At 41.7% G+C, this 20751-nt stretch overlaps 20 non-coding genes and 33 pseudogenes across 20 annotated transcripts; all 53 read left to right on the top strand.

The window, feature by feature from the left end:
* The first annotated feature begins 193 nt into the window (after positions 1-193).
* On the top strand, positions 194-312 carry LOC125002425. The gene has a single exon (XR_007111781.1). It is a non-coding gene; the product is annotated as a 5S ribosomal RNA (ribosomal RNA).
* Positions 313-3122: 2810 nt separating this feature from the next.
* Positions 3123-3231, top strand: LOC125002278 (annotated as a pseudogene).
* A 101-nt stretch (positions 3232-3332) lies between these two features.
* LOC125002530 lies at positions 3333-3440 on the top strand (annotated as a pseudogene).
* A 101-nt stretch (positions 3441-3541) lies between these two features.
* On the top strand, positions 3542-3657 carry LOC125002751 (annotated as a pseudogene).
* A 101-nt stretch (positions 3658-3758) lies between these two features.
* Positions 3759-3876, top strand: LOC125003326. Its single transcript, XR_007112184.1, has one exon. It is a non-coding gene; the product is annotated as a 5S ribosomal RNA (ribosomal RNA).
* A 102-nt stretch (positions 3877-3978) lies between these two features.
* On the top strand, positions 3979-4097 carry LOC125002086 (annotated as a pseudogene).
* Positions 4098-4198: 101 nt separating this feature from the next.
* LOC125001826 lies at positions 4199-4307 on the top strand (annotated as a pseudogene).
* A 100-nt stretch (positions 4308-4407) lies between these two features.
* LOC125002024 lies at positions 4408-4527 on the top strand (annotated as a pseudogene).
* Positions 4528-4624: 97 nt separating this feature from the next.
* Positions 4625-4740, top strand: LOC125001977 (annotated as a pseudogene).
* A 2333-nt stretch (positions 4741-7073) lies between these two features.
* Positions 7074-7192, top strand: LOC125001539. The gene has a single exon (XR_007111698.1). It is a non-coding gene; the product is annotated as a 5S ribosomal RNA (ribosomal RNA).
* Positions 7193-7293: 101 nt separating this feature from the next.
* LOC125003003 lies at positions 7294-7412 on the top strand. The gene has a single exon (XR_007111872.1). It is a non-coding gene; the product is annotated as a 5S ribosomal RNA (ribosomal RNA).
* Positions 7413-7513: 101 nt separating this feature from the next.
* On the top strand, positions 7514-7622 carry LOC125002770 (annotated as a pseudogene).
* A 101-nt stretch (positions 7623-7723) lies between these two features.
* LOC125002083 lies at positions 7724-7842 on the top strand (annotated as a pseudogene).
* A 100-nt stretch (positions 7843-7942) lies between these two features.
* LOC125002853 lies at positions 7943-8054 on the top strand (annotated as a pseudogene).
* A 318-nt stretch (positions 8055-8372) lies between these two features.
* On the top strand, positions 8373-8492 carry LOC125001948 (annotated as a pseudogene).
* Positions 8493-10258: 1766 nt separating this feature from the next.
* On the top strand, positions 10259-10377 carry LOC125003302. The gene has a single exon (XR_007112161.1). It is a non-coding gene; the product is annotated as a 5S ribosomal RNA (ribosomal RNA).
* Positions 10378-10478: 101 nt separating this feature from the next.
* Positions 10479-10597, top strand: LOC125002291 (annotated as a pseudogene).
* Positions 10598-10698: 101 nt separating this feature from the next.
* LOC125002919 lies at positions 10699-10817 on the top strand. Its single transcript, XR_007111848.1, has one exon. It is a non-coding gene; the product is annotated as a 5S ribosomal RNA (ribosomal RNA).
* A 101-nt stretch (positions 10818-10918) lies between these two features.
* On the top strand, positions 10919-11037 carry LOC125003168. The gene has a single exon (XR_007112034.1). It is a non-coding gene; the product is annotated as a 5S ribosomal RNA (ribosomal RNA).
* Positions 11038-11135: 98 nt separating this feature from the next.
* LOC125002718 lies at positions 11136-11245 on the top strand (annotated as a pseudogene).
* A 101-nt stretch (positions 11246-11346) lies between these two features.
* LOC125002782 lies at positions 11347-11464 on the top strand (annotated as a pseudogene).
* Positions 11465-11565: 101 nt separating this feature from the next.
* Positions 11566-11682, top strand: LOC125002611 (annotated as a pseudogene).
* Positions 11683-11782: 100 nt separating this feature from the next.
* On the top strand, positions 11783-11901 carry LOC125001307. The gene has a single exon (XR_007111568.1). It is a non-coding gene; the product is annotated as a 5S ribosomal RNA (ribosomal RNA).
* A 100-nt stretch (positions 11902-12001) lies between these two features.
* LOC125003242 lies at positions 12002-12120 on the top strand. Its single transcript, XR_007112104.1, has one exon. It is a non-coding gene; the product is annotated as a 5S ribosomal RNA (ribosomal RNA).
* Positions 12121-12221: 101 nt separating this feature from the next.
* Positions 12222-12340, top strand: LOC125001938 (annotated as a pseudogene).
* Positions 12341-13773: 1433 nt separating this feature from the next.
* LOC125003184 lies at positions 13774-13892 on the top strand. The gene has a single exon (XR_007112049.1). It is a non-coding gene; the product is annotated as a 5S ribosomal RNA (ribosomal RNA).
* A 320-nt stretch (positions 13893-14212) lies between these two features.
* Positions 14213-14331, top strand: LOC125002069. Its single transcript, XR_007111748.1, has one exon. It is a non-coding gene; the product is annotated as a 5S ribosomal RNA (ribosomal RNA).
* Positions 14332-14432: 101 nt separating this feature from the next.
* LOC125001779 lies at positions 14433-14551 on the top strand (annotated as a pseudogene).
* Positions 14552-14652: 101 nt separating this feature from the next.
* LOC125001509 lies at positions 14653-14771 on the top strand (annotated as a pseudogene).
* Positions 14772-14872: 101 nt separating this feature from the next.
* On the top strand, positions 14873-14990 carry LOC125002594 (annotated as a pseudogene).
* A 101-nt stretch (positions 14991-15091) lies between these two features.
* LOC125001398 lies at positions 15092-15210 on the top strand. Its single transcript, XR_007111655.1, has one exon. It is a non-coding gene; the product is annotated as a 5S ribosomal RNA (ribosomal RNA).
* A 319-nt stretch (positions 15211-15529) lies between these two features.
* LOC125001383 lies at positions 15530-15648 on the top strand. The gene has a single exon (XR_007111640.1). It is a non-coding gene; the product is annotated as a 5S ribosomal RNA (ribosomal RNA).
* A 100-nt stretch (positions 15649-15748) lies between these two features.
* On the top strand, positions 15749-15869 carry LOC125002153 (annotated as a pseudogene).
* Positions 15870-15970: 101 nt separating this feature from the next.
* Positions 15971-16088, top strand: LOC125002450 (annotated as a pseudogene).
* A 99-nt stretch (positions 16089-16187) lies between these two features.
* Positions 16188-16306, top strand: LOC125001953 (annotated as a pseudogene).
* A 101-nt stretch (positions 16307-16407) lies between these two features.
* Positions 16408-16521, top strand: LOC125002409 (annotated as a pseudogene).
* A 103-nt stretch (positions 16522-16624) lies between these two features.
* Positions 16625-16742, top strand: LOC125001619 (annotated as a pseudogene).
* A 101-nt stretch (positions 16743-16843) lies between these two features.
* Positions 16844-16962, top strand: LOC125002977. The gene has a single exon (XR_007111853.1). It is a non-coding gene; the product is annotated as a 5S ribosomal RNA (ribosomal RNA).
* Positions 16963-17063: 101 nt separating this feature from the next.
* Positions 17064-17182, top strand: LOC125001397. Its single transcript, XR_007111654.1, has one exon. It is a non-coding gene; the product is annotated as a 5S ribosomal RNA (ribosomal RNA).
* A 101-nt stretch (positions 17183-17283) lies between these two features.
* On the top strand, positions 17284-17402 carry LOC125001906 (annotated as a pseudogene).
* Positions 17403-17503: 101 nt separating this feature from the next.
* LOC125001382 lies at positions 17504-17622 on the top strand. Its single transcript, XR_007111639.1, has one exon. It is a non-coding gene; the product is annotated as a 5S ribosomal RNA (ribosomal RNA).
* Positions 17623-17722: 100 nt separating this feature from the next.
* LOC125001459 lies at positions 17723-17839 on the top strand (annotated as a pseudogene).
* A 101-nt stretch (positions 17840-17940) lies between these two features.
* On the top strand, positions 17941-18059 carry LOC125003058. Its single transcript, XR_007111927.1, has one exon. It is a non-coding gene; the product is annotated as a 5S ribosomal RNA (ribosomal RNA).
* A 100-nt stretch (positions 18060-18159) lies between these two features.
* Positions 18160-18278, top strand: LOC125001952 (annotated as a pseudogene).
* A 324-nt stretch (positions 18279-18602) lies between these two features.
* Positions 18603-18721, top strand: LOC125001413. The gene has a single exon (XR_007111669.1). It is a non-coding gene; the product is annotated as a 5S ribosomal RNA (ribosomal RNA).
* Positions 18722-18822: 101 nt separating this feature from the next.
* On the top strand, positions 18823-18942 carry LOC125001525 (annotated as a pseudogene).
* Positions 18943-19043: 101 nt separating this feature from the next.
* Positions 19044-19159, top strand: LOC125002085 (annotated as a pseudogene).
* A 288-nt stretch (positions 19160-19447) lies between these two features.
* LOC125001414 lies at positions 19448-19566 on the top strand. Its single transcript, XR_007111670.1, has one exon. It is a non-coding gene; the product is annotated as a 5S ribosomal RNA (ribosomal RNA).
* Positions 19567-19878: 312 nt separating this feature from the next.
* On the top strand, positions 19879-19996 carry LOC125001924 (annotated as a pseudogene).
* Positions 19997-20097: 101 nt separating this feature from the next.
* LOC125002664 lies at positions 20098-20208 on the top strand (annotated as a pseudogene).
* Positions 20209-20309: 101 nt separating this feature from the next.
* On the top strand, positions 20310-20428 carry LOC125003279. The gene has a single exon (XR_007112139.1). It is a non-coding gene; the product is annotated as a 5S ribosomal RNA (ribosomal RNA).
* Positions 20429-20529: 101 nt separating this feature from the next.
* LOC125001620 lies at positions 20530-20638 on the top strand (annotated as a pseudogene).
* A 100-nt stretch (positions 20639-20738) lies between these two features.
* LOC125001483 overlaps positions 20739-20751 on the top strand; it is a 119-nt pseudogene continuing 106 nt past the window's right edge.

Genomic DNA, 20751 nt, shown 5'->3' with positions numbered 1-20751 from the left:
CCCGATTTCGTCTGATCTCGGAAGCGAAGCATGGTCGGGCCTGATTAGTACTTGGATGGGAGACCGCCTGGGAATACCAGGTGCTGTAAGCTTTTTATTCTCATCAGGAGACATGGTAACATTTACATCATCAAAATACATGCAATGATGATTTTGACCACTTATATATACTGCGTTTGTGACAGTTAACGTTGCTTACGGCCATACCACACTGAACACGCCCGATCTCGTCTGATCTCGGAAGCGAAGCATGGTCGGGCCTGATTAGTACTTGGATGGGGGACCGCCTGGGAATACCAGGTGCTGTAAGCTTTTCATTCTCATCAGGAGACATGGTAACATTTACATCATCAAAATACATGCAATGATGTAAGTACATGAAGATCGCGGGCGTGTTCAGGTTGGTATGGCCGTAAGCAATGTCAAATGTCACTAAAGCAGTATATATAAGTCGTCAAAATGATCATTGCATGTATTTTGATGATGTAATGAAGGCAAAGATTCTATGCCATCATGATCAAAGGAAAACATTTCATGACATCATCATAAAAAGGAAAAACAATTGAGGCCACCCTTAAAGGAAGACACCCCTTTGGACGTCATCCCCCTTTTTCATCCATGTTTCTTTTTTTTATGTCCCGTGGCATGCCGGGAACTAGTACGGATGTAACGTTACTCCTTTGTGAGCGCATTTTTGTCGCATTTGGTCTGTAGGTGCGCGAAAACAATTTAAAAAAATTTTTGCCCAAACATGCTCCTTAACTGGGGGGAAAGGGTTTTGGTTTAACCCTAAATAAAACATTGTAAAATTAAATATTTTTGGGGTTTTAACGTTTTTAGTTTAATTATTTTTGCGGATGTTTCCCTTTATCGTTTTCCCTTAAAGGGAAATTAATGGTTAGCGGGAAACCTTTTAAACAGCGCTACTTGGGGGTTTTTACTACACAATGATGTAAGTTTTATGAAAAATTAGTTTGTTTTTGGGGTTTCTTTCGGGCAATACAGAAAACCCCCCAACTTTCTAAAGGGGGTTTCCCGACGTGTGCTTTAGGAGATTTGTCATTAGAAAAATTTTGACAAGTGTTTTAGTAACATTGCTTGTATTTTGTTTCATTTTTGCTGTTGCCCCAAAATTTTAAAACTGACCCCAAAAATTTAAAAGGGAACCCAGGGGAAAATTGTGGGGGGTTGCTTGGGGGAAAGGGGGGACCCTAATACGGGGGCAAAGTTAAGTGTTTAACGGCCAATTTAAATTGTGTCGGGAATGTGTTGTTTTTTATGTTAGTATTTTATTTTTTTTTAAAACCTTTTTTGTTTCCTGGGGAAAAGAATTAAGAACAGTTTTACCGGTGTATTTTGTGTTGTCATTTATATTGGTAAGTTTTTTTTTTTGGTCTTGGAACGGTTTAACCCGGTTTGGCACATTGTGATGTTTCGAACGGGTTTTTACATTTTTAAAATAGTTGTAAAAATTTCCCAATTTTTCCCCAAAGAGTAAAACCTTAACTTATTTGTTGTTTATGCTCAAATTGCGGGAATTTTTATGGACATGTATAAAAAAAGGGGGATCAAAAAAATAAAAAAGCCCCAGTTATTTTTTTTGGAGGGTACTGAATGATTGAATCTTGAAAAAGGAGTTTTTTTTTAAGGCAGGGACTATTTTACTTTAAATTCCCCCGTGGAGAAATGAAGGTTTTACAGACAAGGGAAAAAATGTTTAAAAACAAACCAAACCAAAGGGGGAAAAAAACTTTATAAAGAAAATTTTGTTAAAGGTACAAAAATAATTAATCTACTACTATTTATTACTAATACTGATACGTTGGTAAAAGGGGGTGGTAGTGGTGATTTTGGTTGTTTCATCCCCAAAATTTGGGAAGAAATATTTTAAATCATATCAATATTTCCTTCGGACGGCATTTGTTATGATCTCATATGTGACACTAAATTTGGGAAAAGGTTTTAAATGAAAACTTGATAAAGGGAAAACCTTTAAATGAAAACAAAACCAAAAGGTGTGAGAGAAAAAAAATGATCACAGAAAACAGAAAAATTTTGGGAAAAACTTTCCCCAAACTCTCTCTTCCTAGCGCACTCCTCCAAAATTTAAATAGAATGTGCCATAGAATTTTTTCCCTTTTATGATGTTTTAAAATTCTGTCCTTTCATAAAATTTTTTCCTTTTTGGCCCCATGATGGCATAGAATTTTTGCCTTTGATCTTACTTTAAAGTTTGTTTTATCAAGCCTCTGTGGATCTGTTCATTCTTTAGGCCCTTTTCAGAGTTACAAATTGGGCTGCAAGAAAGGGCAAGGAACACACTTTAAAAAGAGTATGGTTCAAATTTATTTTCGTCAAAGTTTTTCAAAAAAATTTCCCGAATAAACAAGATCAATGGCAACCCAAAAAAAAGCAAAAGGGGCTGAATTTCCCCAGTAGGGGGGCACTCTGGGGGAAAATTTCCTGAAAGTGCAATCTTTCCTCAGAGAGTGCGGTTTGAATTTGTTACCCCAAAAGCTGCAAAAACCAACGAGAAAGTCGGCCCTCAAAGTCAAAAAACCAAGGGGCCGTCCCGGGAATTTTCAGACGGCAAAAGTTGAAATTGATTTGCTGAAATTGCGCTGGGAAAACTGGCGCGGCCTAGGTGATGATGATTTGGCTAAAGGGGCAGTTGGCCTTTCACCCATAAGCCAATCTCAGGAGTGCCCGTTTAAACACCCAAACACACCCAAAAAATGGTTGGGGCCCGGGGCGCATTGTTTTTCTCTTGATTTAAAAATTTAAAACCGTTACATTCTGACTCTACTTCCTGGGGGACTGTATCATTTTTGAAGCTTCAGTCAAAAAAAAAAAATACATGCAATGTGATTTTTACCACTTATTATATCGGTTTGTAAAAGTTAACTGCTTAGGGCCCTACCACCCTAACAGCCGATCCGTTTGATCTCGGAAGCCAAGCAGTGTCGGGCCTGGTTAGTATTTTGATGGAGACCGCCTGGGAATACCAGGTGCTGTAAGCTTTTCATTTTCATCAGGAGACTATGGTAACATTTACATCATCAAAATACATGCAATGATGATTTTGACCACTTATATATAGTGCGTTTGTGACAGTTAAAGTTGCTTACGGCCATACCAACCTGAACACGCCCGATCTCGGAAGCTAAGCACGGTCGGGCCTGGTTAGTACTTGGATGGGAAACCACCTGGGAATACCAGTTGCTGTAAGCTTTTCATTTTCATCAGGAGGCATGGTAACATTTACATCATTAAAATACATGCAATGATGATTTTGACCACTTATATATAGTGCGTTTGTGTCAGTTAAAGTTGCTTACGGCCATACCACCCTGAACATGCCTGATCTCGGAAGCTATGCAGCGTCGGGCCTGGTAGTACTTGGATGGGAGACCGCCTGGGAATACCAGGTGCTGTAAGCTTTTCATTTCTCATCAGGAGACTTGGTAACATTTACATCATCAAAATACATGCAATGATGATTTTGACCACTTATATATAGTGCTTTAGTGACATTGACATTGCTTACGGCCATACCAACATGAACACCTCCCGATCTCGTCTGATCTCGGAAGCAAAGCACGTCGGGCCTGTTAGTACTTGGATGGAGACCGCCTGGGATACCAGGTGCTGTAAGCTTTTCATTTTCATCAGGAGACATGGTAACATTTACATCATCAAAATACATGCAATCATTATTTTGACCACTTATATATACTGCGTTTGTGACATTTACCATTGCTTACGGCCATACCAACCTGAACACTCCCGATCTCGTCAGATCTCGGAAGCTAGCACGGTCGGGCCTGGTTAGTACTTGGATGGGAGACCGCCTGGGAATACCAGGTGCTGTAAGCTTTTCATTTTCATCAGGAGACAATGGTAACATTTACATCATCAAAATACATGCAATCATTATTTTGACCACTTATATATACTGCTTTAGTGACATTTGACATTGCTTACGGCCATACCAACCTGAACACGCCCGATATCGTCTGATCTCGGAAGCTATGCAGCGTCGGGCCTGGTTAGTACTTGGATGGGAGACCGCCTGGGAATACTAGTTGCTGTAAGCCTTTCATTTTCATCAGGAGACATGGTAACATTTACATCATCAAAATACATGCAATGATGATTTTGACCACTTATATATACTGCGTTTGTGACAGTCACCATTGCTTACGGCCATACCACCCTGAACACGCCTGATCTCGGAAGCTAAGCAGTGTAGGGCCTGGTTAGTACTTGGTTGGGAGACCGCCTGAGAATACCAGGTGCTGTAAGCTTTTCATTCTCATCAGGAGACATGGTAACATTACATCATCAATATACATGCAATGAGGATTTTTAACACTTATATATACTGCTTTAGTGACATTTGACATTGCTTACGGCCATACCAACCTGAACACGCCCGATCTCGTGCTGATCTCGGAAACTAAGCACGGTCGGGTCTGGTTAGTACTTGGATGGGAGACCGTCTGGGAATACTAGTTGCTGTATGCCTTTCATTTCATCAGGAGAAATGGAACATTTACATCATCAAAATACATGCAATGATGATTTTGACCACTTATATATACTGGTTTGTGACAGTCACCATGCTTACGGCCATACCACCCTGAACACGCCTGATCTCGTCTGATCTCGGAAGCTAAGGAGTGTCGGGCTGGTTAGTACTTGGATGGAGACCGCCTGGGAATACCAGTGCTGTAAGCTTTTCATTCTCTCAGGAGACATGGTAACATTTACATCATCAAAATACATGCAATGATGTAAGTACTTGAGATCAGATGAGATCGGGCGTGTTCAGGTTGGTGTGGCCGTAAGCAATGTCAAATGTCACTAAAGCAGTATATATAAGTCGTCAAAATGATCATTGCATGTATTTTGATGATGTAATGAAGGCAAAGATTCTATGCCATCATGATCAAAGGAAAACAATTTCATGACATCATCATCAAAGGAAAACAATTGAGGACATCATCAAAGGAAGACATCCCATGACGTCATCGCCCTGTTTCATCCACGTTTCTTTTGTATGTGCGTGAGCATGCCGGGAACTACGTACGGATGTAACGTTACTCCATGTGAGCGCATGTAGTCGCATGTGCGTCTGTAGGTGCGCGAAAACAATATACAAAAATTAGACCAACATGCTCCCATAACTGTGTGTAAGGTTTGTTTAAGCCTCATCCACATTGTATAATCAATATGTTTTGTGTCACGTGTAGTTTAATTATGTGCGGCTGATTCTTTATCGTATTTCCCTCTGAGGTACATAATGGTCTAGCTGGAACCTATTAACAGCGCTACTTGTGGCTTTACTACACAATGATGTAAGTATTATGTAAATTAGTTCTGTTTTTGCGTTTCTTTCGGGCAATACAGCAAACCCCAACGTCTGAGGTGGTAGCCCGTTGTGATGCTGCCAACTGGTACAGCGTTAAATAGTTGTACAACTACAACTATAGCCGAAGAGTCAACCTTAACATATTTGAGTGTTTATGCTCTAATGCTGGACTTTTTATGAGACATGTATAAAAGAGTGATCTATGGAAATAAAAAAGACCCCAGTTAGTTGTCATTAGATGTACTGAATCACTTGAATCTTGAATTAGAGATAAGGCAGGACTATTTTACGTTATTCCCCGTGGAGAAATGAAGGTTTAACAGACAATGCAAAATGATAAACAAACCAAAACCAAAGGAGAGAAACTAAATAAAAGTAAATATGTTAAAGGTACAAAAATAATTACATCTACTACTATTTATTACTAATACTGATACAGTTGGTAGAAGAGTTGGTAGTGGTGATTTTGGTTGCTCATGCCAAAATCTGACGACATATATTATCATATCAATAGTACCATCGGACGGCAGTGTTATAGATCTCACTATGTGACACTCAATGATTGAAAGGTGTTAATGAAAACTTTGGTCGAGGAACCTAAATGAAAACACAACCAGAGTGAGAGAAAAGAAAATGATGACAGAAAACAGAAGAAATTTGGAAAATCTTTCCCACACTCTCTCTTCCTAGCGCACTCCTCACAAAATTTACATAGAATGTGCCATAGAATGTTTTCCTTCATGATGTCATAGAATTCTGTCCTTTCATCAAATCTTTTCCTTTGGCCATGATGGCATAGAATCTTTGCCTTTGATCTTACTGAAAGTTTGTTTTATACAAGCCTCTGTGGATCTGTACATTCTTTAGTGCTTCTCACAGTTACAAATTGACTGCAAGCAAGACAAGGAACACACTTGAATAAGAGCATGGTTCATTGATTTCGTCCAAAGTTTTACAAAACATTTCCCGAATAACAAGCATCAATGGCAACCAACAAAACAGCAAAAGAGCTGAATATCTCAGTAGGGAGCACTGTGGGAAATTGCCTGAAAGTGCAATCTTTCCTCAGAGAGGGCGGCTTCGATTTTGTTACCAAATGCTGCAAAAACCAACGAGAAAGTCGGCGTCAAAGTCATCAAGAGCCGTCGGCAATTTTCAGACAGGCAAAAGTTGAAATTGATATGCTGAAATTGACATGCTGAAACAGCTGCGACGTCCGCATAGGTGATGATGATTGGCTAAGGTGCAGTAGGCCTTTCACGATAAGCCAATCTCAGGCAGTGTTCAGTTTAAACACAAATCACACCCAAACCCTGGTTGGACGGGTCGCCTTGTTTTTCTCTCTGATTCATATTTACTGTTACATTCTGACTCTACTTCCTGGCAGACTGTATCATTGTAGAAGATTCAGCTCAAAAGCAAAAATACAAGCAATGATGATTTTGACCACTTATATATACTGCGTTTGTGACAGTTACCATTGCTTACGGCCAAACCACCTGAACACGGCTGTTCTCGTTGATTTCGGAAGTATGCAGTGTAGGGCCTGGTTAGTTCTTGGATCGGAGACCGCCTGGGAATACCAGGTGCTGTAAGCTTTTCATTCTCATCAGGAGACATGGTAACATTTACGTCATCAAAATACATGCAATGATCATTTTGACCACTTATATATACTGATTTAGTGACATTTGACATTGCTTACGGCCATACCAACTTGAACACGCCTGATCTCGTCTGATCTCGGAAGCTAAGCATGGTCGGGCCTGGTTAGTACTTGGATGGGAGACCGCCTGGGAATACCAGGTGCTGTAAGCTTTTCATTTTCATCAGGAGACATGGTAAACATTTACATTATCAAAATACATGCAATGATGATTTGACCACTTATATTTACTGCGTTTGGGACAGTTACCATTGCTTACGGTCATACCACCCTGAACACGCCTGATCTCGTCTGATCTCGGAAGCTAAGCACGGTCGGGCCTGGTTAGTACTTGGATGGGAGACCGCCTGGGATTACCAGGTGCTGTAAGCTTTTCATTTTCATCAGGATACATGGTAACATTTACATCATCAAAATACATTGAAATGATCATTTTGACCACTTATTATGCTGCTTTCGTGATGTTTGACATTGCTTACGGCCATACCACCCTGAACACGGCCGATCTCGGCAGCTAAGCACGGTCTGGCCGGGTTAGTACTTGGATGGGAAACCACCTGGGAATACCAGTTGCTGTAAGCTTTTCATTTTCATCAGGAGAAATGGTAACATTTACATCATCAAAATACATGCAATGATCATTTTGACCACTTATATATACTGCTTTAGTGACATTTGACATTGCTTACGGCCATACTAACCTGAACACGCCCGATCTTGTCTGATCTCGGAAGCTAAGCACGGTCGGGCCTGGTTAGGACTTGGATAGGAGACCGCCTGGGAATACTAGGTGCTGTAAGCCTTTCATTTTCATCAGGAGGCATGGTAACATTTACATCATCAAATACATGCAATGATGATTTTGACCACTTATATATACTGCGTTTTTGACAGTTACCATTGCTTACGGCCATACCACCCTGAACACGCCTGATCTCATTTGATCTCGGAAGCTAAGGGCCTGGTTAGTACTTGGATGGGGAGACCGCCTGGGAATACCAGGTGCTGTAAGCTTTTTCATTTTCATCAGGAGACATGGTAACATTTACATCATCAAATACATGCAATGATGATTTTGAGCACTTATATATACTGGTTTGTGACAGTCACCATTGCTTATGGCCATACCACCAGAACATGCCTGTCTCGTCTGATCTCGGAAGCTAAGCAGTGTAGGCCTGGCTAGTAGTTGGATGGAGAGCCCGCCTGGGAATACCAAGTGCTGTAAGCTTTTCATTCTCATCAGGAGACATGGGAAATTTACATCATCAAAATACATGCAATGAACATTTTTGACCACTTATATATACTGCTTTAGTGACATTTGACATTGCTTACGGCCATACCAACATGAACACGCCCGATCTCGTCTGATCTCGGAAGCTAAGCACGGTCGGGCCTGGTTAGTACTTGGATCAGAGAACCGCCTGGGAATACTAGGTGCTGTAAGCCTTTCATTTCATCAGGAGAATGGTAACATTTACATCATCAAAATACATGCAATGATGATTTTGACGACTTATATATACTGCGTTTGTGACAGTTAACGTTGCTTACGGCCATACCATCATGAACACGCCTGAGTTTCAGTTTGAAAGTCTAACAGAATCTACGGACCCACCTAGGTTTGTATAAAACAAACTTTCAATAAGATCAAAGGCAAAGATTCTATGCCATCATGATCAAAGGAAAACATTTCATGACATCATCATCAAAGGAAAACAATTGAGGACATCATCAAAGGAAGACATCACATGACGTCATCACCCTGTTTCATCCATCGTTTCTTTTGTATGTGCGTGAGCATGTACGAACTACGTATGGATGTAACGTATACTCCATGTGTGCGCATGTAGTCGCACGTGCGTCTGTACGTGCGCGAAAACAACACACAAGAATTAGACCAACATGCTCCCATAACTGTGTGTAAAAGGTTTGTTTAAGCCTCATCCACATTGTATAATCAATATGTTTGTGTCACGTGTAGTTTAATCATGTGCGGCTGATTCTTTATCGTATTTCCCTCTGAGGTACATAATGGTCTAGCTGGAACTATTAACAGCGCTACTTGTGGCTTTACTACACAATGATGTAAGTATTATAGAAATTAGTTCTTTTTTGCGTTCTTTCGGGCAATACAGCAAAACCCCAACGTCTGAGGTGGTAGGCGACGTGTGCTGTCGAGATTTGTCATTAGAAATATTGACAGTGGTTTCCTAACATTGCTTGTATTTTGCATCAATTTGCTGTTGTCCACAATTTGAATTGACGCAAAATAAAACGAGGCCAGTGGAGATAACGTGGTCGTTAGCATACGGGGGAGTGGGGAGCTAACTACGGGGCTAAGTTAACGTGCTAACGGCCAATTTCAATGTGTCAGAAATTTTGAAAATCTTTAACAACACTTTCTCTTCCTAGCGCACTCCTCACAAAATTTATATAGAATGTGCCATAGAATGTTTTCCTTCATGATGTCATAGAATTCTGTCCTTTGATGATTTCATCAAATCTTTTCCTTTGGCCATGAGGCATAGAATCTTTGCTTTGATCTTACTGAAAGTTTGTTTTATTACAAGCCTCTGTGGATCTGTACATTCTTTAGTGCTTCTCAGAGTTACAATTGACTGCAAGCAAGACAACGAACACACTTGAATAGAGTATGGTTCATTGATTTTCGTCCAAAGTTTTACAAAACATTTCCGAATAACAAGCATCAATGGCAACCAACAAAACAGCAAAGAGCTAAATATCTCAGTGGGAGCACTCTGGGAAATTGCCTGAAAGTGCAATCTTTCCTCAGAGAGGGCGGCTTTGAATTTGTTACCAAATGCTGCAAAAACCAACGAGAAAGTCGGCGTCAAAGTCAACAAGAGCCGTCCGGCAATTTTCAGACAGGCAAAAGTTGAAATTGATATGCTGAAATTGACATGCTGAAACAGCTGCGGACTTCCGCATAGGTGATGATGATTGGCTAAGGTGCAGTAGGCCTTTCACGATAAGCCAATCTCAGGCAGTGTTCAGTTTAAACACAAATACACCCAAACCCTGGTTGTTACCGGGTCGCCTTGTTTTTTCTCTCTGATTCATATCTACCTGTTACATTCTGACTCTACTTCCTGGCAGACTGCATCATTGTAGAAGCTTCAGCTCAAAAACAAAAATACATGCAATGATGATTTTGACCACTTATATATACTGCGTTTGTGACAGTTCACGTTGCTTACGGCCATACCACCCTGAACACGCCTGATCTCGTTTGATCTCGGAAGCCAAGCAGTGTTTGGCCTGGTTAGTACTTGGATGGGAGACCGCCTGGGAACATCAGGTGCTGTAAGCTTTTCATTTTCATCAGGAGACATGGTAACATTTACATCATCAAAATACATGAAATGATCATTTTGACCACTTATATATACTGCGTTTGTGACAGTTGAACTTGCTTACGGCCATAACACCCTGAACACGCCTGATCTCGTCTGATCTCGGAAGCTAAGCAGTGTCGGCCCTGGTTAGTACTTGGATTGGAGACCGCCTCGGAATACAAGGTGCTGTAAGCTTTTCATTTTCATCAGGAGACATGGTAACATTTACATCATCAAAATACATGCAATGATCATTTTGATCACTTATATATACTGCTTTAGTGACATTTGAAGTTGCTTACGGCCATACCAACCTGAACAAGCCCGATCTCGTCTGATCTCGGAAGCTAAGCATGGTCGGGCCTGGTTAGTACTTGGATGGGAGACCGCCTGGGAATACCAGGTGCTGTAAGCTTTTCATTCTCATCAGGAGACATGGTAACATTTACATCATCAAAATATAATCAATGCTCATTTTGACCACTTGTATATACTGCTTTAGTGACATTTGACATTGCTTACGGCCATACCAATCTGAACAAGCCCGATCTCGTCTGATCTCGGAAGCTAAGCGCGGTCGGGCCTGGTTAGTACTTGGATGGGAGACCGCCTGGGAATACCAGGTGCTGTAAGCTTTTCATTTCTCAGGAGACATGGTAACATTTACATCATCAAAATACATGCAATGATGGTATTGACCACTTATATATACTGCGTTTATGTCAGTTACCATGCTTATGGCCATACCACCTGAACACGCCTGATCTCATCTGATCTCGGAAGCTAAGGGCCTGGTTCGTACTTGGATGGGAAACCGCCTGGGAATACCAGGTGCTGTAAGCTTTTCATTCTCATCAGGAGACATGGTAACATTTACATCATCAAAATACATGCAATGATGATTTTGATCACTTATATATACTGCTTTAGTGACATTTGACGTTGCTTACAGCCATACCAAACTGAACAAGCCCGATCTCGTCTGATCTCGGAAGCTAAGCATGGTCGGGCCTGTTTAGTACTTGGATGGGAGACCGCCTGGTAATACCAGGTGCGTAACCTTTTCATTCTCATCAGGAGACATGGTAACATTTACATCAACAAAATACATGCAATGATGATTTTGACCACTTATATATACTGCGTTTGTGACAGTTAACGTTGCTTACGGCCATACCACCCTGAATGCGCTTGCTCTCATTGATCTCCGAAGTTAAGCAGTGTCGGGCCTGGTTAGTACTTGGATGGGAGACCGCCTGTGATACTAGATGCTGTAAGCCTTTCATTTTCATCAGGAGACATGGTAACATTTACATCATCAAAATACATGCATGATGATTTTGACCACTTATATATACTGCGTTTGTGACAGTTACCGTTCCTTACGGCCATAACACCCTGAACACGCCTGATCTCGTCTGATCTCGGAAGCTAAGCAGTGTAGGGCCTGGTTAGTACTTGGATGGGAGACCGCCTGGGAATACTAGGTGCTGTAAGCCATTCTTTTCATCAGGAGACATGGTAACATTTACATCATCAAAATACATGCAATGATGATTTTGACCATTTATATATACTGCGTTTGTGACAGTTACGATAGCTTACGGCCATACCACCCTGAACACGCCTGATCTCATCTGATCTCGGAAGCTAAGCAGTGTAGGGCCTGGTTAGTACTTGGATGTTAGACCGCCTAGGAATACCAGGTGCTGTAAGCTTTTCATTCTCATCAGGAGACATGGTAACATTTACATCATCAAAATACATGCAATGATGATTTTGACCACTTATATATACTGCGTTTGTGACAGTTACCATTGCTTACGGCCATACCACCCTGAACACGGCTGTTCTCGTCTGATCTAGGAAGCTAAGCAGTGTAGGGCCTGGTTAGTACTTGGATGGGAGACCGCCTGGGAATACCAGGTGCTGTAACCTTTTCATTCTCATCAGGAGACATGGTAACATTTACATCATCATTATTTTTATTTAACCTTTGTTTACCTAGGCAAGCATTAAGAACAGTTTTACCGGCTGTAGTTGTGTTGTCATTTTATTGCTGTAAGTTTTCTGTTTGTCTTGGAACAGGCTAACCTGTTTAGCACGTTGTGATGCTGCCAACTGGTACAGCGTTAAATAGTTGTACAACTACAACATATAGCCGAAGAGTCAACCTTAACATATTTGAGTGTTTATGCTCTAATGCTGGACTTTTTATGAGACATGTATAAAAGAGTGATCAATGAAAATAAAAAAGACCCCAGTTAGTTGTCATTAGATGTACTGAATCACTTGAATCTTGAATTAGAGATAAGGCAGGACTATTTTACGTTATTGCCCGTGGAGAAATGAAGGTTTTACAGACAATGCAAAATGATAAAACAAACCAAAACCAAAGGAGAGAAACTATATAAAAGTAAATATGTTAAAGGTACAAAAATAATTACATCTACTACTATTTATTACTAATACTGATACAGTTGGTAGAAGAGTGGTAGTGGTGATTTTGGTTGCTCATGCCAAAATCTGACGACATATATTATCATATCAATAGTACCATCGGACGGCAGTGTTATAGATCTCACTATGTGACACTCAAGATTGAAAGGTGTTAATGAAAACTTTGATCGAGGAACCTAAATGAAACACAACCAGAGTGAGAGAAAAGAAAATTATCACAGAAAACAGAAGAAATTTGGAAAATCTTTCCCACACTCTCTCTTCCTATCGCACTCCTCACAAAATTTACATAGAATGTGCCATAGATGTTTTCCTTCATGATGTCATAGAATTCTGTACTTTGATGATTTCATCAAATCTTTTCCTTTGGCCATGATGGCATAGAATCTTTGCCTTTGATCTTACTGAAAGTTTGTTTTATACAAGCCTCTGTGGATCTGTACATTCTTTAGTGCTTCTCAGAGTTACAAATTGACTGCGAGCAAGACAAGGAACACACTTGAATAGAGCATGGTTCATTGGATTTTCGTCCAAAGTTTTACAAAACATTTCCGAATAACAAGCATCAATGGCAACCAACAAAACAGCAAAAGAGCTGAATATCTCAGTAGGGAGCACTCTGGGAAAATGCCTGAAAGTGCAATCTTTCCTCAGAGAGGGCGGCATTGAATTTGTTACCAAATGCTGCAAATAACCAACGAAAAAGTCGGCGTCAAAGTCACAAGAGCCGTCCGGCAATTTTCAGACAGGCAAAAGTTGAAATTGATATGCTGAAATTGACATGCTGAAACAGCTGCGACGTCGCATAAGTGATGATGATTGGCATGACATAGGTAATATTTAAATCATCTAAATACATGCAATGATGATTTTGACCACTTATATATACTGCGTTTGTGACAGGTACCATTGCTTACAACCATACCACCCTGAACACGCCTGATCTCGTCTGATCTCGGAAGCTAAGCAGTGTAGGGCCTGGTTGGTATTTGGATGGGAGACCGCCTGGGAATACCAGGTGCTGTAAGCCTTTAATTTTCATCAGGAGACATGGTAACACTTACATCATCAAAATACATGCAATGATCATTTTGACCACTTATATATACTGCTTTTGTGACTGACAAAATGGCTTAAGGGCATACCACACTGAACACACCAGTGTCATCTGATCTCGGAAGTTTAGCAGGTCGGCGTGGTTAGTACTTGAATGGGAGGCTGCCCGGGGGAATACCAGGTGCTGTAAGATTTTCATTCTCATCAGGAGACATGGTAACATTTACATCATCAAAATACATGCAATGATCATTTTGACCACTTATATATACTGCTTTAGTGACATTTGACATTGCTTACGGCCATACCAACCTGAACACGCCTGATCTCGTCTGATCTCGGAAGCTAAGCACGGTCGGGCCTGGTTAGTACTTGGATGGGAGACCGCCTGGGAATACCAGGTGCTGTAAGCTTTTCATTCTAATCAGGAGACATGGTAACATTTACATCATCAAAATACATGCAAGGATGATTTTGATCACTTATATATACTGCTTTAGTGACATTTGACGTGGCTTAAGGCCATACCAACCTGAACAGACCAGATCTCGTCTGATCTCGGAAGCTAAGCACGGTCGGGCCTGGTTAGTACTTGGATGGGAGACCGCCTGGGAATACTAGGTGCTGTAAGCCTTCCATTTTCATCAGGAGACATGGTAACATTTACATCGTCAAAATACATGCAATGATCATTTTGACCACTTATATATACTGATTTAGTGACATTGGAAGTTGCTTACGGCCATACCTACCGGAACACGCCTGATCTCGTCTGATCTCGGAAGCTAAGCACGGTCGGGCCTGGTTAGTACTTGGATGGGAGACCGCCTGGGAATACTAGGTGCTGTTAGCCTTTCATTTTCAACAGGAGACATGGTAACATTTACATCATCAAAATACATGCAATGATGATTTTGACCACTTATATATACTGCGTTTGTGACAGTTACCATGGCTTACGGCCATACCAACCTGAACAATCCCGATCTCGTCTGATCTCGGAGCTAAGCATGGTCGGGCTGGTTAGTACTTGGATGGGAAGACCGCCTGGGAATACCAGGTGCTGTAAGCTTTTCATTTTCATCAGGAGACATGGTAACATTTACATCAACAAAATACATGCAATGATGAATTTGACCACTTATATATACTGCGTTTGTGACAGTCAACGTTGCTTACGGCCATACCACCCTGAACACGCCTGATCTCGCCTGATCTCGGAAGCTATGCAGCGTCGGGCCTGGTTAGTACTTGGATGGGAGACCGCCTGGGAATACTAGGTGCTGTAAGCTTTTCATTCTCATCAGGAGACATGGTAACATTTACGTCATCAAAATACATGCAATGATCATTTTGACCACTTATATATACTGATTTGTGACATTTGACGTTGCTTACGGCATACCAACCTGAACAAGCCTGATCTCATTTGATCTCCGAAGTTAAGCAGTGTCGGGCCTGGTTAGTACTTGGATGGGAGACCGCCTGTCTATACTAGATGCTGTAAGCCTTTCATTTTCATCAGGAGACATGGTAACATTTACATCATCAAAATACATGCAATGATGATTTTGACCACTTATATATACTGCGTTTGTGACAGTCACCATTGCTTACGGCCATAACATCCTGAACACGCCTGATCTCGTCTGATCTCGGAAGCTAAGCAGTGTAGGGCCTGGTTAGTACTTGGATGGGAGACCGCCTGGGAATACCAGATGCTGTAAGCTTTCCTTCTCATCAGGAGACATGGTAACATTTACATCATCAAAATACATGCAATGATCATTTTGATCACTTATATATACTGCTTTAGTGACATTTGACATTGCTTACGGCCATACCAACCTGAACGCGCCCGATCTCGTCTGATCTCGGAAGCAAAGCACGGTCGGGGCTGGTTTAGTACTTGGATGGGAGACCGCCTTGGGAATACCAGGTGCTGTAAAGCTTTTCATTCTCATCAGGAAACATTGGTAACATTTACATCATCAAAACCATGCAATGATGATTTTGAGCACTTATATATCTGATTTAGTGACATTTGACATTGCTTACGGCATACCACCTGAACACGCCTGATCTCGTCTGATCTCGGAAGCTAATGCATGATCGGGCCTGGTTAGTACTTGGATGGGAGACCGCCTGGGAATAACAGGTGCTGTAAGCTTTCCTTCTCATCAGGAGACATGGTAAAATTTACACATCAAAATACATGCAATGATCATTTTGATCACTTATATATACTGCTTTAGTGACATTTGACATTGCTTACGGCCATACCAACCTGAACAAGCCCGATCTCGTCTGATCTCGGAAGCTAAGCAAGGTCGGGCCTGTTTAGTACTTGGATGCGAGACTGCCTGGGAATACTAGGTGCTGTAAGCCTTTCATATTCATCAGGAGACATGGTAACATTTACATCATCAAAATACATGCAATGATCATTTTGAGCACTTATATATACTGCGTTTGTGACAGTTACCATTGCTTACGGCCATACCACCCTGAACCGCTGATCTCGTCTGATCGAAGCTATGCAGCGTCGGGCCTGGTTAGTACTTGGATGGGAGACCGCCTGGGAATACCAGGTGCTGTAAGCCTTCCATTTTCTATCAGGAGACATGGTAACATTTACATCGTCAAAATACATTGCAATGATCATTTTGACCACTTATATATACTGATTTAGTGACATTGGACGTTGCTTACGGCCATACCTACCGGAACACGCCTGATCTCGTCTGATCTCGGAAGCTAAGCACGGTCGGGCCTGGTTAGTACTTGGATGGGAGACCGCCTGGGAATCTAGGTGCTGTTAGCCTTTCATTTTCAACAGGAGACATGGTAACATTTACATCATCAAAATACATGCAATGATGATTTTGACCACTTATATATACTGCGTTTGTGACAGTTACCATGGCTTACGGCCATACCAACCTGAACAATCCCGATCTCGTCTGATCTCGGAAGCTAAGCATGGTCGGGCCTGGTTAGTACTTGGATGGGAGACCGCCTGGGAATACCAGGTGCTGTAAGCTTTTCATTTTCATCAGGAGACATGGTAACATTTACATCAACAAAATACATGCAATGATGAATTTGACCACTTATATATACTGCGTTTGTGACAGTCAACGTTGCTTACGGCCATACCACCCTGAACACGCCTGATCTCGCCTGATCTCGGAAGCTATGCAGCGTCGGGCCTGGTTAGTACTTGGATGGGAGACCGCCTGGGAATACTAGGTGCTGTAAGCTTTTCATTCTCATCAGGAGACATGGTAACATTTACGTCATCAAAATACATGCAATGATCATTTTGACCACTTATATATACTGCTTTAGTGACATTTGACGTTGCTTACGGCCATACCAACCTGAACAAGCCTGATCTCATTTGATCTCCGAAGTTAAGCAGTGTCGGGCCTGGTTAGTACTTGGATGGGAGACCGCCTGTGAATACTAGATGCTGTAAGCCTTTCATTTTCATCAGGAGACATGGTAACATTTACATCATCAAAATACATGCAATGATGATTTTGACCACTTATATATACTGCGTTTGTGACAGTCACCATTGCTTACGGCCATAACATCCTGAACACGCCTGATCTCGTCTGATCTCGGAAGCTAAGCAGTGTAGGGCCTGGTTAGTACTTGGATGGGAGACCGCCTGGGAATACCAGATGCTGTAAGCTTTCCTTCTCATCAGGAGACATGGTAACATTTACATCATCAAAATACATGCAATGATCATTTTGATCACTTATATATACTGCTTTAGTGACATTTGACATTGCTTACGGCCATACCAACCTGAACGCGCCCGATCTCGTCTGATCTCGGAAGCAAAGCACGGTCGGGCCTGGTTAGTACTTGGATGGGAGACCGCTGGAATACCAGGTGCTGTAAGCTTTTCATTCTCATCAGGAAACATGGTAACATTTACATCATCAAAACCATGCAATGATGATTTTGAGCACTTATATTATACTGATTTAGTGACATTTGACATTGCTTACGGCCATACCACCCTGAACACGCCTGATCTCGTCTGATCTCGGAAGCTAAGCATGCTCGGGCCTGGTTAGTACTTGGATGGGAGACCGCCTGGGAATAACAGGTGCTGTAAGCTTTCCTTCTCATCAGGAGACATGGTAACATTTACATCATCAAAATACATGCAATGATCATTTTGATCACTTATATATACTGCTTTAGTGACATTTGACATTGCTTACGGCCATACCAACCTGAACAAGCCCGATCTCGTCTGATCTCGGAAGCTAAGCAAGGTCGGGCCTGTTTAGTACTTGGATGCGAGACTGCCTGGGAATACTAGGTGCTGTAAGCCTTTCATATTCATCAGGAGACATGGTAACATTTACATCATCAAAATACATGCAATGATCATTTTGAGCACTTATATATACTGCTTTAGTTACATTTCACATTGCTTACGGCCATACTAACCTGAACACGCCCCGATCTTGTCTGATTTCGGAAAGCTAAGCATTGTCGGGCCTGGTTAGTACTTGGATGGGAGGACCGCCTGGGAATACCAGGTGGTGTAAGCTTTTCATTCTCATCAGGAGACATGGTAACATTTACATCATCAAAATACATGCAATGATAATTTTGACCACTTATATATAGTGCTTTAGTGACATTTGACATTGCTTACGGCCATAACAACCTGAACACGCCCGATCTCGTCTGATCTCGGAAGCGAAGTATGGTCGGGCCTGATTAGTACTTGGATGGGAGACCGCCTGGGAATACCAGGTGCTGTAAGCTTTTCATTCTCATCAGGAGACATGGTAACATTTATATCATCAAAATACATCCAATGATCATTTTGAGCACTTATATCTACTGCTTTAGTGACATTTGACATTGCTTACGGCCATAGTAACCTGAACACGCCCGATCTCGTCTGATCTCGGAAGCTAAGCACGGTCGGGGCCTGGTTAGTACTTGGATGGGAGACCGCCTGGGAATACTAGGTGCTGTAAGCCTTTCATTTTCATCAGGAGACATGGTAACATTTACATCATCAATATACATGCAATGATCATTTTGACCACTTATATATACTGCGTTTGTGACAGTTACCATTGCTTACGGCCATACCACCTGAACACGCCTGATCTCGTCTGATCTCGGAAGCTAAGCAGTGTAGGCCTGGTTAGTACTTGGATGGGAGACCGCCTGGAATACCAGGTGCTGTAAGCTTTTCATTTTCATCAGGAGACATGGTAACATTTACATCATCAAAATACATGAAATGATCATTTTGACCACTTATATATGCTGATTTCGTGATGTTTGACATTGCTTACGGCCATACCAACCTGAACACGGTCGGGCCTGGTTAGTACTTGGATAGGAAACCACCTGGGAATACCAGTTGCTGTAAGCTTTTCATTTTCATCAGGAGGCATGGTAACATTTACATCATCAAAATACATGAAATGATCATTTTGACCACTTATATATACTGCGTTTGTGACAGTTAAAGTTGCTTACGGCCATACCAACCTGAACAAGCCCGATCTCGTCTGATCTCGGAAGCTAAGCAGTGTAGGGCCTGGTTAGTACTTGGATGGAAAACCGCCTGGGAATACTAGGTGCTGTAAGCCTTTCATTTTCATCAGGAGACATGGTAACATTTACATCATCAAAATACATGCAATGATCATTTTGACCACTTATATATACTGCGTTTGTGACAATTACCATTGCTTACGGTCATACCACCCTGAACAGTCTGATCTCATCTGCTCTCGGAAGCTAAGGGCCTGGTTAGTACTTGGATGGGAAACCGCCTGGGAATATCAGGTGCTGTAAGCTTTTCATTCTCATCAGGAGACATGGTAACATTTACATCATCAAAATACATGCAATGATGATTTTGATCACTTATATATACTGCTTTAGTGACATTTGACGTTGCTTACGGCCATACCAACCTGAACAAGCCGATCTCGTCTGATCTCGGACGCTAAGCACGGTTGGGCCTGGTTAGTACTTGGATGGGAGACCGCCTGCGAATACTAGGTGCTGTAAGCCTTTCATTTTCATCAGGAGACATGATAACATTTACATCATCAAAATACATGCAATGATGATTTTGACCACTTTTATATACTGTGTTTGTGACAGTTACCATTGCTTACGGCCATACCACCCGCCTGATCTCATCTGATCTCGGAGCTAAGCAGTGTAGGGCCTGGTTAGTACTTGGATAGGTGACCGCCTGGGAATACCAGGTACTGTAAGCTGTTCATTCTCATCAGGAGACATGGTAACATTTACATCATCAAAATACATGCAAAGATCATTTTGACCACTTATATATACTGCTTTAGTGACATCTGACATTGCTTACGGCCATACCAACCTGAACACTCCTGATCTCGTCTGATCTCGGAAGCTAAGCGCGGTCGGGCATGGTTAGTACTTGGATGGGAGACCGCCTGGGAATACCAGGTGCTGTAAGCTTTTCATTTTCATCAGGAGACCTGGTAACATTTACATCATCAAAATACATGCAATGACGATTTTGACCACTTATATATTCTGCGTTTGTGACAGGTACCATTGCTTACGGCCATACCACCCTGAACACGCCTGATCTCGGAAGCTAAGCAGTGTAGGGCCTGGTTAGTACTTGGATGGGAGACCGCCTGGGAATACCAGGTGCTGTAAGCTTTTCATTCTCATCAGGAGACATGGTAACATTTACATCATCAAATACATGCAATGTTGATTTTGACCACTTATATATACTGCTTTAGTAACATTTGACATTGCTTACGGCCATA

This window comes from Mugil cephalus, chromosome 23, assembly GCF_022458985.1.
Source record: "Mugil cephalus isolate CIBA_MC_2020 chromosome 23, CIBA_Mcephalus_1.1, whole genome shotgun sequence".
Taxonomy (NCBI): Eukaryota; Metazoa; Chordata; class Actinopteri; order Mugiliformes; family Mugilidae; genus Mugil; species Mugil cephalus.
This window is presented reverse-complemented; position numbering and strand designations above follow the sequence as displayed.